At 50.5% G+C, this 13,030-nt stretch overlaps 7 non-coding genes across 7 annotated transcripts; 2 read left to right on the forward strand and 5 right to left on the reverse strand.

The window, feature by feature from the left end:
• The first annotated feature begins 1,011 nt into the window (after window positions 1–1,011).
• On the forward strand, window positions 1,012–1,175 carry LOC138228095 (U1 spliceosomal RNA). Its single transcript, XR_011185191.1, has one exon. It is a non-coding gene; the product is annotated as a U1 spliceosomal RNA (small nuclear RNA).
• A 635-nt stretch (window positions 1,176–1,810) lies between these two features.
• On the reverse strand, window positions 1,811–1,929 carry LOC138228213 (5S ribosomal RNA). The gene has a single exon (XR_011185299.1). It is a non-coding gene; the product is annotated as a 5S ribosomal RNA (ribosomal RNA).
• Window positions 1,930–2,934: 1,005 nt separating this feature from the next.
• On the forward strand, window positions 2,935–3,098 carry LOC138228096 (U1 spliceosomal RNA). Its single transcript, XR_011185192.1, has one exon. It is a non-coding gene; the product is annotated as a U1 spliceosomal RNA (small nuclear RNA).
• A 635-nt stretch (window positions 3,099–3,733) lies between these two features.
• On the reverse strand, window positions 3,734–3,852 carry LOC138228224 (5S ribosomal RNA). Its single transcript, XR_011185310.1, has one exon. It is a non-coding gene; the product is annotated as a 5S ribosomal RNA (ribosomal RNA).
• A 2,956-nt stretch (window positions 3,853–6,808) lies between these two features.
• Window positions 6,809–6,879, reverse strand: trnag-gcc (transfer RNA glycine (anticodon GCC)). The gene has a single exon. It is a non-coding gene; the product is annotated as a tRNA-Gly (tRNA).
• A 3,225-nt stretch (window positions 6,880–10,104) lies between these two features.
• Window positions 10,105–10,186, reverse strand: trnas-cga (transfer RNA serine (anticodon CGA)). The gene has a single exon. It is a non-coding gene; the product is annotated as a tRNA-Ser (tRNA).
• A 2,434-nt stretch (window positions 10,187–12,620) lies between these two features.
• trnas-gcu (transfer RNA serine (anticodon GCU)) lies at window positions 12,621–12,702 on the reverse strand. Its single transcript has one exon. It is a non-coding gene; the product is annotated as a tRNA-Ser (tRNA).
• Between the last annotated feature and the right edge of the window lie 328 nt (window positions 12,703–13,030).

The raw sequence follows: 13,030 nt of genomic DNA on the forward strand, positions 1-13,030 counted from the left end.
AGGAGCAGCAGCAACCGGAGCTTTTCCGGGGTGGAATCTCCCATCCGGGTGCCGGCCAGGCTCACACCTGCTGGGCTGCCCCGGGGGTGAGCCCAGTCGAGAGTCGCAGGGCCAGATCTAGTCACCGGGGAGAAACGATACAAGTGAAGGATTGCTCGGCTCTCGGCACTTGAAAAGACCGACAAATGTCTCGTTCCCGCCGGAGCTGAATGTACCCGCATGTGTGGTGTCGTCTTCTTCCCCCGCCCCGCTGTGTTTGCTGTATTGTCTCTGAAGCCGGCCCCCCCGAGACGAGACGGGCTGTTCCTGTGCCCCAATTAACACTTTACAGGTGCCATTCCCCGGCATTGTGGCCATTGTCGGTGCTCACACGCGATAAGATAAGGCGGAGGAGAGCGGGGCATGCCCAGCGGCAGACATTCAAGGAGGGGGCAGTGCGAGGTGAGGTGAGGTGCGACACGCCGGAGCCCCGACGCAGCTAATGCGGAGCACTTGTTGGACTGGCATCGAAAGGACGTGTGCGCACGGAGCGAGCCTTCCCTGCTGCGGAGCGCGGGATCTTTCTCCCCCCCTCCCGCTGCAGGAGTTGTGTGCACTGCAGCGGTGCCGAGAGAAAAGCACAGAAGGCAGCAGGCTCTGGAGAGCAGGTAAGAGACGGAGCCTTGTGGGCAGGCGAGCAGGCCCGTTTTTTGGAAATTGCTGAAAAGGTTTGTTCGGTGTGTGGCAGGCGCACGTCGCGAGCTTGCGTGGCGATCTGCCGGTCTGGAGTTATGCAAATGAGGCCGAATTGCATCCCGGGACATGCTGCGAATGCGCAACGGCGACTGCAGATGTGTAGGAAACGGCGCGCTCGTTTTCTCGTTTTGCCCACACTTTTGAGTGTTAGTGTGGCGTGTGAGTGTGTGAAAGAGTGGGCCCAGCAGGAGGCGGTGGCGTGCGGGGCGAGGAGGTGGCCTAGGCTGTGCGATTTGTGCTGTGGGTGCGGGCCGCTTGCAGGGGCCTGTTTAACTCATACTTACCTGGCAGGGGAGATACCTTGATCAAGAAGGAGGTTCACCCAGGGCGAGGCTCGGCCATTGCACTCCGGCTGTGCTGACCCCTGCGAATTCCCCAAATGTGGGAATCTCGACTGCATAATTTCTGGTAGTGGGGGACTGCGTTCGCGCTCTCCCCTGATGTGCTTGGTCCAAAATCAGATACGGGAGGGTTAGGACACCACGAGCTGCGTGGCTGCGGAAGGATCCCGGTTCGACAGGAGTGGACGCCGCTGCTGGTTCTCGCTGGCTTTTAGTTAGGGGTCCGGAGAAGCATCTCAAGCTAGTTCCACTACTCCTTCCGGACGTTCATTCCCTTTTCAAAGTCAGTCGTTTTGCTGTAGTCTGCGTTCTTTAGGCTGATTATCGAGGTTAGCCTTTATTTGGTCATGGGGGGCCTCGGTACTGTATGCTGAGTCTAAAGACAGTTTCACCCGTTTTCTGATTGCTCGGTTCTGTACCAGTGCAGACATGTCAAACAGTGAATGGCTGTACCTCTATTGTATCCGTGCTCAATGAATGAAATCGGTAACAAATGAATATATGTCTAGTTATACGAAAAACGAGTGGTTTATCGACTCATCTTCATTTGCAGATTTAGAGGCAGCTTCGATATTCGTTTTACAGACGGGTTTTTTTTTTGAATATGGGTCACACACATGCCACAGCAACAAAACATCTCTAGAGATGAGGCTATAGATCACCTTTCCATCCTGCAGGTTTTCCTCCCAAAGCCTACGGCACCAACGGCGACCCCTGCTGGCCGGGAGAGCAAAAGCTTACAGCACCTGGTATTCCCAGGCGGACTCCCATCCAAGTACTAACCAGGCCCGACCCTGCTTAGCTTCCGAGATCAGACGAGATCAGGCTTGTTCAGGGTGGTGTGGCCGTAAGCGAAAGCCCCGGCGCCTGACTCGCTACTTGAAGCTGTGTGTGGCGGGGGCTCCGTGCCCCCCGAGCGGGACTGAAGGATCGTTCGTGTGCAACTCTTTGGAAAGGAGCTGCTTTCCAAATCGCATTGCGTGCCTGGATGTTGGCGAATGCGCTCCCTTGTGTTGGCTCGTCCCGCACTGGAGGAGGACAAACAATCTGCACGGAGGAGCACCAGGCAAGTCTTCACCAGACAAAAACCTCCAGTGCACAGCACTCTGGAAACATTTCGGGGCTTTCGCGTGTTTATTTCAGCACGTAAAGCGCACCGGTCCAACACGTCGGCCGGGCGCGCGGCGCCTCCGCCCTCTTGTGGCCTTGCGCCGTCAGAGCAAGAGGCTCCTTCTCGCTGCCCTTCCGCTGTGTTGCAGGGCCCCGAGAGGGAACCCGGAGCGCGCACGTGAGGTGAGGTGCGACACGCCGGAGCCCCGACGCAGCTAATGCGGAGCACTTGTTGGACTGGCATCGAAAGGACGTGTGCGCACGGAGCGAGCCTTCCCTGCTGCGGAGCGCGGGATCTTTCTCCCCCCCTCCCGCTGCAGGAGTTGTGTGCACTGCAGCGGTGCCGAGAGAAAAGCACAGAAGGCAGCAGGCTCTGGAGAGCAGGTAAGAGACGGAGCCTTGTGGGCAGGCGAGCAGGCCCGTTTTTTGGAAATTGCTGAAAAGGTTTGTTCGGTGTGTGGCAGGCGCACGTCGCGAGCTTGCGTGGCGATCTGCCGGTCTGGAGTTATGCAAATGAGGCCGAATTGCATCCCGGGACATGCTGCGAATGCGCAACGGCGACTGCAGATGTGTAGGAAACGGCGCGCTCGTTTTCTCGTTTTGCCCACACTTTTGAGTGTTAGTGTGGCGTGTGAGTGTGTGAAAGAGTGGGCCCAGCAGGAGGCGGTGGCGTGCGGGGCGAGGAGGTGGCCTAGGCTGTGCGATTTGTGCTGTGGGTGCGGGCCGCTTGCAGGGGCCTGTTTAACTCATACTTACCTGGCAGGGGAGATACCTTGATCAAGAAGGAGGTTCACCCAGGGCGAGGCTCGGCCATTGCACTCCGGCTGTGCTGACCCCTGCGAATTCCCCAAATGTGGGAATCTCGACTGCATAATTTCTGGTAGTGGGGGACTGCGTTCGCGCTCTCCCCTGATGTGCTTGGTCCAAAATCAGATACGGGAGGGTTAGGACACCACGAGCTGCGTGGCTGCGGAAGGATCCCGGTTCGACAGGAGTGGACGCCGCTGCTGGTTCTCGCTGGCTTTTAGTTAGGGGTCCGGAGAAGCATCTCAAGCTAGTTCCACTACTCCTTCCGGACGTTCATTCCCTTTTCAAAGTCAGTCGTTTTGCTGTAGTCTGCGTTCTTTAGGCTGATTATCGAGGTTAGCCTTTATTTGGTCATGGGGGGCCTCGGTACTGTATGCTGAGTCTAAAGACAGTTTCACCCGTTTTCTGATTGCTCGGTTCTGTACCAGTGCAGACATGTCAAACAGTGAATGGCTGTACCTCTATTGTATCCGTGCTCAATGAATGAAATCGGTAACAAATGAATATATGTCTAGTTATACGAAAAACGAGTGGTTTATCGACTCATCTTCATTTGCAGATTTAGAGGCAGCTTCGATATTCGTTTTACAGACGGGTTTTTTTTTTGAATATGGGTCACACACATGCCACAGCAACAAAACATCTCTAGAGATGAGGCTATAGATCACCTTTCCATCCTGCAGGTTTTCCTCCCAAAGCCTACGGCACCAACGGCGACCCCTGCTGGCCGGGAGAGCAAAAGCTTACAGCACCTGGTATTCCCAGGCGGACTCCCATCCAAGTACTAACCAGGCCCGACCCTGCTTAGCTTCCGAGATCAGACGAGATCAGGCTTGTTCAGGGTGGTGTGGCCGTAAGCGAAAGCCCCGGCGCCTGACTCGCTACTTGAAGCTGTGTGTGGCGGGGGCTCCGTGCCCCCCGAGCGGGACTGAAGGATCGTTCGTGTGCAACTCTTTGGAAAGGAGCTGCTTTCCAAATCGCATTGCGTGCCTGGATGTTGGCGAATGCGCTCCCTTGTGTTGGCTCGTCCCGCACTGGAGGAGGACAAACAATCTGCACGGAGGAGCACCAGGCAAGTCTTCACCAGACAAAAACCTCCAGTGCACAGCACTCTGGAAACATTTCGGGGCTTTCGCGTGTTTATTTCAGCACGTAAAGCGCACCGGTCCAACACGTCGGCCGGGCGCGCGGCGCCTCCGCCCTCTTGTGGCCTTGCGCCGTCAGAGCAAGAGGCTCCTTCTTGCTGCCCTTCCGCTGTGTTGCAGGGCCCCGAGAGGGAACCCGGAGCGCGCACTTTGTGGGGGGCGGGGGACCGCGTTCGCGCTCTTCCCCCGGTCTCTTGCGCGAGTACTAAATCTCACGGACAGGGGGGCCTCGTCATTGATTGTTACAGGTGAGACGGGGATTAGGAGGAGACCCCGACTGATGGGTAAAGGGGAGCACTAACACCAGAGGGACACCCCCGGTGTCTCTTTTTGAGAGACGCCCTGGGGTTTCCTAATGGCCAAGGAGGGTCGGGACCTCGGTTTGACGCCTCCCCTGAAGGACGGCGCCTGTTTGTGCAGCAGAGTGTCGCCATCAGGAGGCTGGGGCGTAAGAGAGCCACACAGCCCGCAGGGTGAACGCTCCCTACTGGTCCCAGTCACACCTCTTGCAGGAGCAGCAGCAACCGGAGCTTTTCCGGGGTGGAATCTCCCATCCGGGTGCCGGCCAGGCTCACACCTGCTGGGCTGCCCCGGGGGTGAGCCCAGTCGAGAGTCGCAGGGCCAGATCTAGTCACCGGGGAGAAACGATACAAGTGAAGGATTGCTCGGCTCTCGGCACTTGAAAAGACCGACAAATGTCTCGTTCCCGCCGGAGCTGAATGTACCCGCATGTGTGGTGTCGTCTTCTTCCCCCGCCCCGCTGTGTTTGCTGTATTGTCTCTGAAGCCGCCCCCCCCCGAGACGAGACGGGCTGTTCCTGTGCCCTAATTAACACTTTACAGGTGCCATTCCCCAGCATTGTGGCCATTGTCGGTGCTCACACGCGATAAGATAAGGCGGAGGAGAGCAGGGCATGCCCAGCGGCAGACATTCAAGGAGGGGGCAGTGCGAGGTGAGGTGAGGTGCGACACGCCGGGGCCCCGACGCAGCTAATGCGGAGCACTTGTTGGACTGGCATCGAAAGGACGTGTGCGCACGGAGCGAGCCTTCCCTGCGGCTCGCTCCGTACCCTAAAGGTACCAAAAGTCCACTAGTATAAGCATTAAGTCACTGTCACTGTCACCCCTGTTACAATGTGATTGCTACATATCTTCATTTCTTTGGTTTTTATCCAGTGTGTTGAAGTATTTCACAACACTACCTGTAGCCCGTCTGGAAATAAATCCTCATTCTGATTATTGACCTGGGCATGTACCAATAAATCACTGAGCATATATATATATCACTGTGTTGATGCTAGAGACCTTTATGTAATATTATGATGCTAAAATGTCATTTTCACATATATTAATGTAATAAATGATTGCTTATGCTTTATAAACAAATCTAATTAAAATAAAAGCTTACGTTTTGTATTTATCTTGTACCATAGAACATGATTTTCTTTGTATTTCAAGCCCATAAAGTGTCCAAATGACACACTACATGATATAAGGAAGATTATCACATGCATATCGGTATTATCTTTCTTATGAAAATGCATTCCTTTCATTACCTTTTACTTTTTAAAATGAACTCAAATTGTGTATAATGTAATAATTTAAGTAGAATAGATTCTAATAATATAATGATCCAGTGTGTTGCACTACTTCACTGCTTCACTGCTCTATGCCGTCTGGAAATAAATCCTCAGACTGCTTACTGCCCTGGGCTTGTACCAATAAATTACAGGAGCACATCTATATATCACTGCGTTGAAGCAGGAGACACACAATCACTGCAAACACATCCTAAATACAGTGTTCCAGCACCTTTGACCTCATCCAGAACGTATCATTTCTTGAAAGGGATTGCTGTCCGAATGCACATCTGAATCCCAAACAGAATCTCTAGTAAAATACGATCATTTGTGAAACAGGTAAATGACCGTCTCAGGGGCCCATTCCTCATTCTCAAGACACATCTATGCAGTACGTACACCATGCATTGAGCAATAGGGATTAAAGACACCACAGGTAAGGTTAGAAGTCATTCTGACTATATTCTAAAATATTGGACTCATATTCTTATGATGGCAGTCACTTATGATAGTGACAAAGACGCTGTGTTGCAAAAGGGCGCTGTCTTTAGGATGAAATGTAAAACAGAGGTCACAGCGAGCTGAAAAACACGTTTTGAAAAGTGTGCTTTTCCTGCCCCAGAAGTTAAATGGGGGTGACCAAAGTTGCCCAAACGTGTTTATTTCTGCTGAAAAACCCGTTTTGACAACTTCTGCACAGTGGGGTTAAGGGCTGACTCAGTGGGCTCTAATGAGCCAGGCAGTTACATTGGGATTCCAAGGTTTGAAAAAACACGTTTATTTCGAGCTGAAAAACAAGTTTTGAAAAGTGTGCTTTTCCTGCCCCAGAAGTTAATTGGGGGTGACCAAAGTTGCCCAAACATGTTTATTTCTCTGTCACTATGCTGGGGCATTGGGACCCGCACAGACCTCAGGGTGAATGCCCTCCCGCCGGCACCATTAACACCGCTTCCAGCTGGAAGCTTTGTTTTTCCCTGTAGCTCACCCTTATCCGGGTACTGACCTGGCTCACACCTGCTTAGCTTCAGTGGGTTTTCAGTTGCGAGTTGCAAGGGGATGCAAGTGATGGAGCCGCTCGCTGCAAAAGCCGCTGTATTGGCCGGGAATCGAACCCGAGCCTCCCGCGTGGCAGGCGAGAATTCTACCACTGAACCACCAATGCTCAGTGCCTGGGCCTTCAAAAAAGACGCTTTTTTGGTGCTCTGTGCAAAACGCGTCGACATCTGCAAAATGCCATTCGCGGACACTGAAGAACTTATTTCCAAGGCAGCGGGTACAAGCGATTGGGCGTTTTAAAACCACCAGGAACAGCAAAGAGGCGCGCTTCTTTGCTTCTGCCGAAACACACCGACTGAAGGCGGACAACGTAGTCGGCAGGATTGGAACCTGTGCTGGGAGACCCCAATGGATTTCTAGTCCATCGCCTTAACCACTCAGCCACGACTACAGCAAGCCCCACTGCCGCTGCGTTCTTGCTACAATCTTACCTGGATCGCGAGGCGCCGGCGGAAGCCTATTTCAAAGTCGTTCTCCCTTTCAAAAAAACATTTCCAAAATACAAGCCTTGCAGACAGACACGCCTCAGAGGACTTAAGGGTGGCTTCATGTCGGAATGATAAAGTCTCCCCGTCCGGACATGAAAATGCCACTTTGTTACACACAAAAAAAGAATCAACAACAGAGAAATGCCCACAAGCATTTGAAAAGCCGCACCACGTCGCACTTGAAATAGCTCTTACATTAGTGGTAGACGCAGGAATCGCCTTTTTATTTACGCTCTTACCAACGCGATGGAAAGCAAAACAAAGCAAAGCAGAGCAAAACAAAACGAACAAACGAAAACCCTCACGTCCCGCACTTGCATATAACGCCGTTACGAGCCCAAGCGGTATTGTACGTCATCCTAGCACTGCACCCCGGGGCGTACGGTATATGGGAACGAGCACACGCCACGAATCGTCTCGAATCACTCCCTACAGCTGTAAGGCACCTTGAAGCGTGCACCCCCAACATTCTTCTTTGCGCATCTGTGAAAGGTAAACTCTTGAGCAAACTCAGAACCAGCTCTAAGGAAACTAATCCGATTAGACGTTACTTTGACTCATCTTTTTAAGCTCAGTGCTGGATTGCTCAAACTCCAGCTAGGGTTAGGGTTAGCATTCCCACGCTACTTAGACACTTTGTTTACGCTCAGTGCTGGATTTTGGGAACTTCAGGACGAGTGGGAATTTTCTCCTATCTGTCAATTCTGTATTGTTTTGGAGACTCTTGGCTGCCTATGTTGTACAGTGCAGCGTGAAGGAAACATTTTCCAAAACTGTCAGCTCAAAAGTTGTAAGAAAACCTCTCCAGCTGCTTTAACTCTTCATTTTCGTCATTTAATGTGACACTCGATGTATAACTGGAGCCTCACATATGCAAATGGTGAGGCTCCAGTTCGACACCCAGTTCGACACCACTTTACAGTATATGACAAAAGCATGGCAGACTGTGCCGGACCGGCAGATAACTTCCGCTTATTTTTACCATATTAAACATTGGAAATCCTCCCACTTGCATTTGTGACACTTGATTTTGGCTCCACCTAAGACACTCTTAAATCTTCAAACACTTTTCTCTTCTCCTGCAACACTCTTGTCTGTCGGCACTATGTGGCAGCGTTGCATGACAACCCCTCTCACCACGGAAAGGAACCTAACAGCTTCGGTAGGAGAGGAGAAAAGGACCTGGCCCGTACGAGGCTCAAACCCATGACCTTGGCGTTATTAGCACCACGCTCTAACCAACTGAGCTAACCAGCCTCATAACAGTGCTCCTCTCTGTGCTGCAAGAAATCGAACTCAGGGAATTTCTTTTGTCCTCCTTTGAATAGAAAGCCGTGTAATTCAGTGTACGGGCTTTCTCGCGCAGTTTCATGGTTCTTGTAACCCAAATCCTACACTGGCCTGAAGTGCCCCCCATTTCACAGAATTTTTCAGCTGATTTAAAATGTACCTAAAGGAGAAGCATTATTGAAGACGATCAATTACCAAGAGCTTTTGTCAAAGGTTTTGGTGGTCATTTTTAATGACCACAGAGCGATGTGACCTCGGTTTTACATCTCATCCAAAAGACAGCGCCCTTTTACAACACAGCGTCTCCGTCACTATGCTGGGGCATTGGGACCCGCACAGACCTCAGGGTGAGCGCCCCACCGCCGGCACCATTAACACCGCTTCCAGCTGGAAGGTTTGTTTTTCCCTGTAGCTCACCCTCATCCGGGTACTGACCTGCCTCACACCTGCTTAGCTTCAGTGGGTTTTCAGTTGCGAGTTGCAAGGGGATGCAAGTGATGGAGCAGCTAGCTGCAAAAGCCACTGCATTGGCGGGGAATCAAAGCCGAGCCTCCCGCGTGGCAGGCAAGAATTCTACCACTGAACCACCAATGCTCAGAACCCGGGCCTTCAAAAAAGACGCTTTTTTGGTGCTCTGTGCAAAAAGCGTCGACATCTGCTTCCAGCTGTAAAATGCCATTCGCGGACGCTGAAGAACTTATTTGCAAGGGAGCGGGTACAAGCAATTTGGCATTTTAAAACCACCAGGAACACCGAACAGGCGCGCTTCTTTGCTTGCGCCGAAACACAACGACAGGAGGTGGACAACGTAGTCGGCAGGATTCGAACCTCTTTCTGTCTATTATATACTAAATGTTCTCTTGTCTGTCTCTTGTTTGTATAGAACTGAATGTCCCTGACAATGTACTGTTAGTTTTAATTGAAGAACGGCATTTGTGTTCAAATATATCAGACAAGTTTACGTAACTGCTCATGCGACACTCAGTTGTAATTAGTCAAGAAATAAAGTCGAACAACAGCTGCGGGTTTGATTCTGAACGTATCAGATTGCAGCACCTTTTACTTCCATTGACAAATGATAGAGATTCGAAGAGAGATCCTTCAGACCAGCAAGCAAACCCACGGCTATTTCGGTTTTCTATCTAGGCAACGTTGGTGTCTGCAATAGCATACATGAAAGCGTGATGCAATTTCTGTGGCTAAATTTGTTGCACGTCATGCACAGTAAGAGTGTTTCTAACACCAAATAAAAAGTCAACAATTAGCGATCACGCCTTCTCCTCGGTTAACCCACTGAAACCCTTGCTGTTAACAGTTCTTTAATGCATGCTTTACGAGCACCTACATATTGTGTCGGTTCTTTCAGTTTTATTCATTAGGTTTTCAAAGGCATAAGTAGAACACTAGAGGTGCGAACGCAAGATGTGTGGTTATCTGAAGAACTCATTTCCATGGCAGCGGGGCCAAGCTATTTAGTGTTTTCATAGTACCAGGGAAGGAGAAGCGGCACTTCACCTTTGCCGCGCAGGCACAAGGAGACGTGCGGCAGACGCCGTAGTCGGCAAGATTTGAACCTGCATGGGGAGTCCCCAACGGATTTCGAGTCCATCGCCTTAACCACTCGGCCACGACTACAGCGAGTTCACCATCGCCGCATTCCTCCTTTAATCTAACACGGAGTGCGACGTGGCTGCGGAAACCTTTTCAAAGTCGCTCTCCGTTAAAAAAAAATAATACCTTTGACAAAATACGTGCCGGCAGACAGACACGCCTCAGAGGGTTTAAGGCTGGCTTCATTTCGGAATGATAAAGTCTCCCCGTCCGGACATGAAAATGCCACTTTGTTACACACAAAAAAAGAATCAACAACAGAGAAATGCCCACAAGCATTTGAAAAGCCGCACCACGTCGCACTTGAAATAGCTCTTACATTAGTGGTAGACGCAGGAATCGCATTTTTATTTACGCTCTTACCAACGCGATGGAAAGCAAAACAAAGCAAAGCAGAGCAAAACAAAACGAACAAACGAAAACCCTGCACATAACGCCGTTACGTGCCCAAGTGGTATTGTACGTCATCCTAGCACTGCACCCCGGGTCGTACGGTACATGGGAACGAGCACACGCCACGAATCGTCTCGAATCACTCCCTACAGCTGTAAGGCGCCTTGAAGCGTGCACCCCCAACATTCTTCTTTGCGCATCTGTGAAAGGTAAACTCTTGAGCAAACTCTGAACCAGCTCTAAGGAAACTAATCCGATTAGACGTAACTTTGACTCATCTTTTTACGCTCAGTGCTGGATTGCTCAAACTCCAGCTAGGGTTAGGGTTAGCATTACCACGCTACTTAGACACTTTGTTTACGCTCAGTGCTGGATTTTGGGAACTTAAGGACGAGTGGGAATTTTCTCCTATCTGTCCATTCTGTTTTGTTTTGGAGACTCTTGGCTGCCTATGTTGTACAGTGCAGCGTGAAGGAAACATTTTCCAAAACTGTGTCAGCTCAAGAGTTGTAAGAAAACCTCTCCAGCTGCTACAACTCTCTTCATTTTTGTCATTTAATGTGACACTCGATGTATAACTGGAGCCTCACATATGCAAATGGTGCGGCTCCAGTTCGACACCCAGTTCGACACCACTTTACAGTATATGACAAAAGCATGGCAAACTGTGCCGGACCAGCAGATAACTTCCGCTTATTTTGACCATATTAAACATTGGAAATCTTCCCACTTGCATTTGTGACACTTGATTTTGGCTCCACCTAAGAAACTCTTAAATCTTCTAACACTTTTCTCTTCTCCCGCAACACACTTGTCTGTCGGCACTATGTGGAAGCGTTGCATGACAACCCATCTCACCACGGAAAGGAACCTAACAGCTTTGGTAAGAGAGTAGAATTACCTGAAGAACTGCTTTCCATGGAAGCAGGACCAAGCGATGTAGCATTTTTATAGTACCAGGAAAGGAGAAGCGGCACTTCGCCTTTGCCACACAGGCACAAGGCGACGTGCAGCAGACGCTGTAGTCAGCAGGATTCGAACCTGAGCGGGGAGTCCTCAATGGATTTCAAGTCCATCGCCTTAACTACTCGGCCACAACTACAGTGAGCTCGCCGCCGCCGCATTCCTCCTCCGGAGTGCGAGGTGTCTGCGGAAACCTTTTTAAAGTCGCTCTCCGTTAAAAAAAAAATACCTTTCACAAGATACATGCCGGCAGACAGACACGCCTCAGAGGGTTTAAGGCTGGCTTCACGTTCAAATGATAAAGTCTCACCGTCCGGATGTCAAAATGCAACTTTGGCAGACAGAAAAAAAACATCAACAAACCACAAATGTGGACAAGGATTTTACAAGCTGCACCACACTGCACTTTCAAAAGCATTTACATTCGTGTTAGACGCAGGAATTGTCCTTGTTTTGCGCGCTTACGAACGCCATACAAATAAAACAGGTCTACGGGTCTGAAACCTGCTCCACGGAAAACAGTTCTGTTGCGCTTTTGATCAAAGGGAGATTCTCTGTTCTTACTTTTTCATGACATAACACCCAAAGGGGCTTCTTTGGAGCTGGATTCCAACCAGCATCCTAAAGTTTCTTGGTCGTATCCTTTACAGTCCTCTGTTCGGTCGACATGGAACAGAAGGGGGCAGCTTTCCTCACACATACAGTGCAGTTCTGCATCAGACCTCTAACTCGTTTCCTTAGCTTGGATTTAAGCCACGAAGCAGGCTTCTACTGTATAAACGTCTAGAGGAATCACAAACTATTTGAGAGGCCATCATCCCAGGGGGAACTGACAAAGTCTATCCCTAAACACCTAGCGCAGTCTCTCGAGAGACTGTCAAAAATCGCTTTCTCCGTTTGTGCTGCAAGTAAGTGAAAATGCGGTCTCAACCCAGAGCCACTTGGCAGCAGCGGCACGTAAATACTGTTACTGCCACTGCTCGATACCGACGTTAGCCTACTATACCATGTTCAGCCACCGCTAGAAAATGTACAGCTCTAGTACTGGAGCAAACAGAAGGAGGGCCAACATCTTACAGGCACACGTGTCAGACATAGAGAGCGCCGAGGATGGGATTCGAACCCATGCGTGCAGAGCACAATGGATTAGCAGTCCATCGCCTTAACCACTCGGCCACCTCGTCAATGAAACTGGGCTGTCCAGACACGGGTTGGCACGCTCCAGATGATCTTTTTCTTTTTTTTCCCTCGTACTCGAGGGTCCTTTTCCTGTTCCACATGCGATTTCAACATTTTCCTTGGGAGATGTCAAGCCAGCAAGCCACTGCTGTGGTTCAGTGGCCAGTGTGGAGTTCAGTGGCCCTGTTGTACACAGAAAGCACATTGAGCTCCTTGGACATGAAAAGTTCCAGATAAAAGCCATTTGTCATCCTTTCTCTTGGTGTCGATGTTGCTATTGTATGTAAAGGTGGCAACTTGCTCAGCGAGCAGGCGGAGCACACACCGAATGCA

The sequence above is a fragment of the Lepisosteus oculatus genome, unplaced genomic scaffold (genome assembly GCF_040954835.1).
Source record: "Lepisosteus oculatus isolate fLepOcu1 unplaced genomic scaffold, fLepOcu1.hap2 HAP2_SCAFFOLD_40, whole genome shotgun sequence".
Lineage (NCBI taxonomy): Eukaryota > Metazoa > Chordata > Actinopteri > Semionotiformes > Lepisosteidae > Lepisosteus > Lepisosteus oculatus.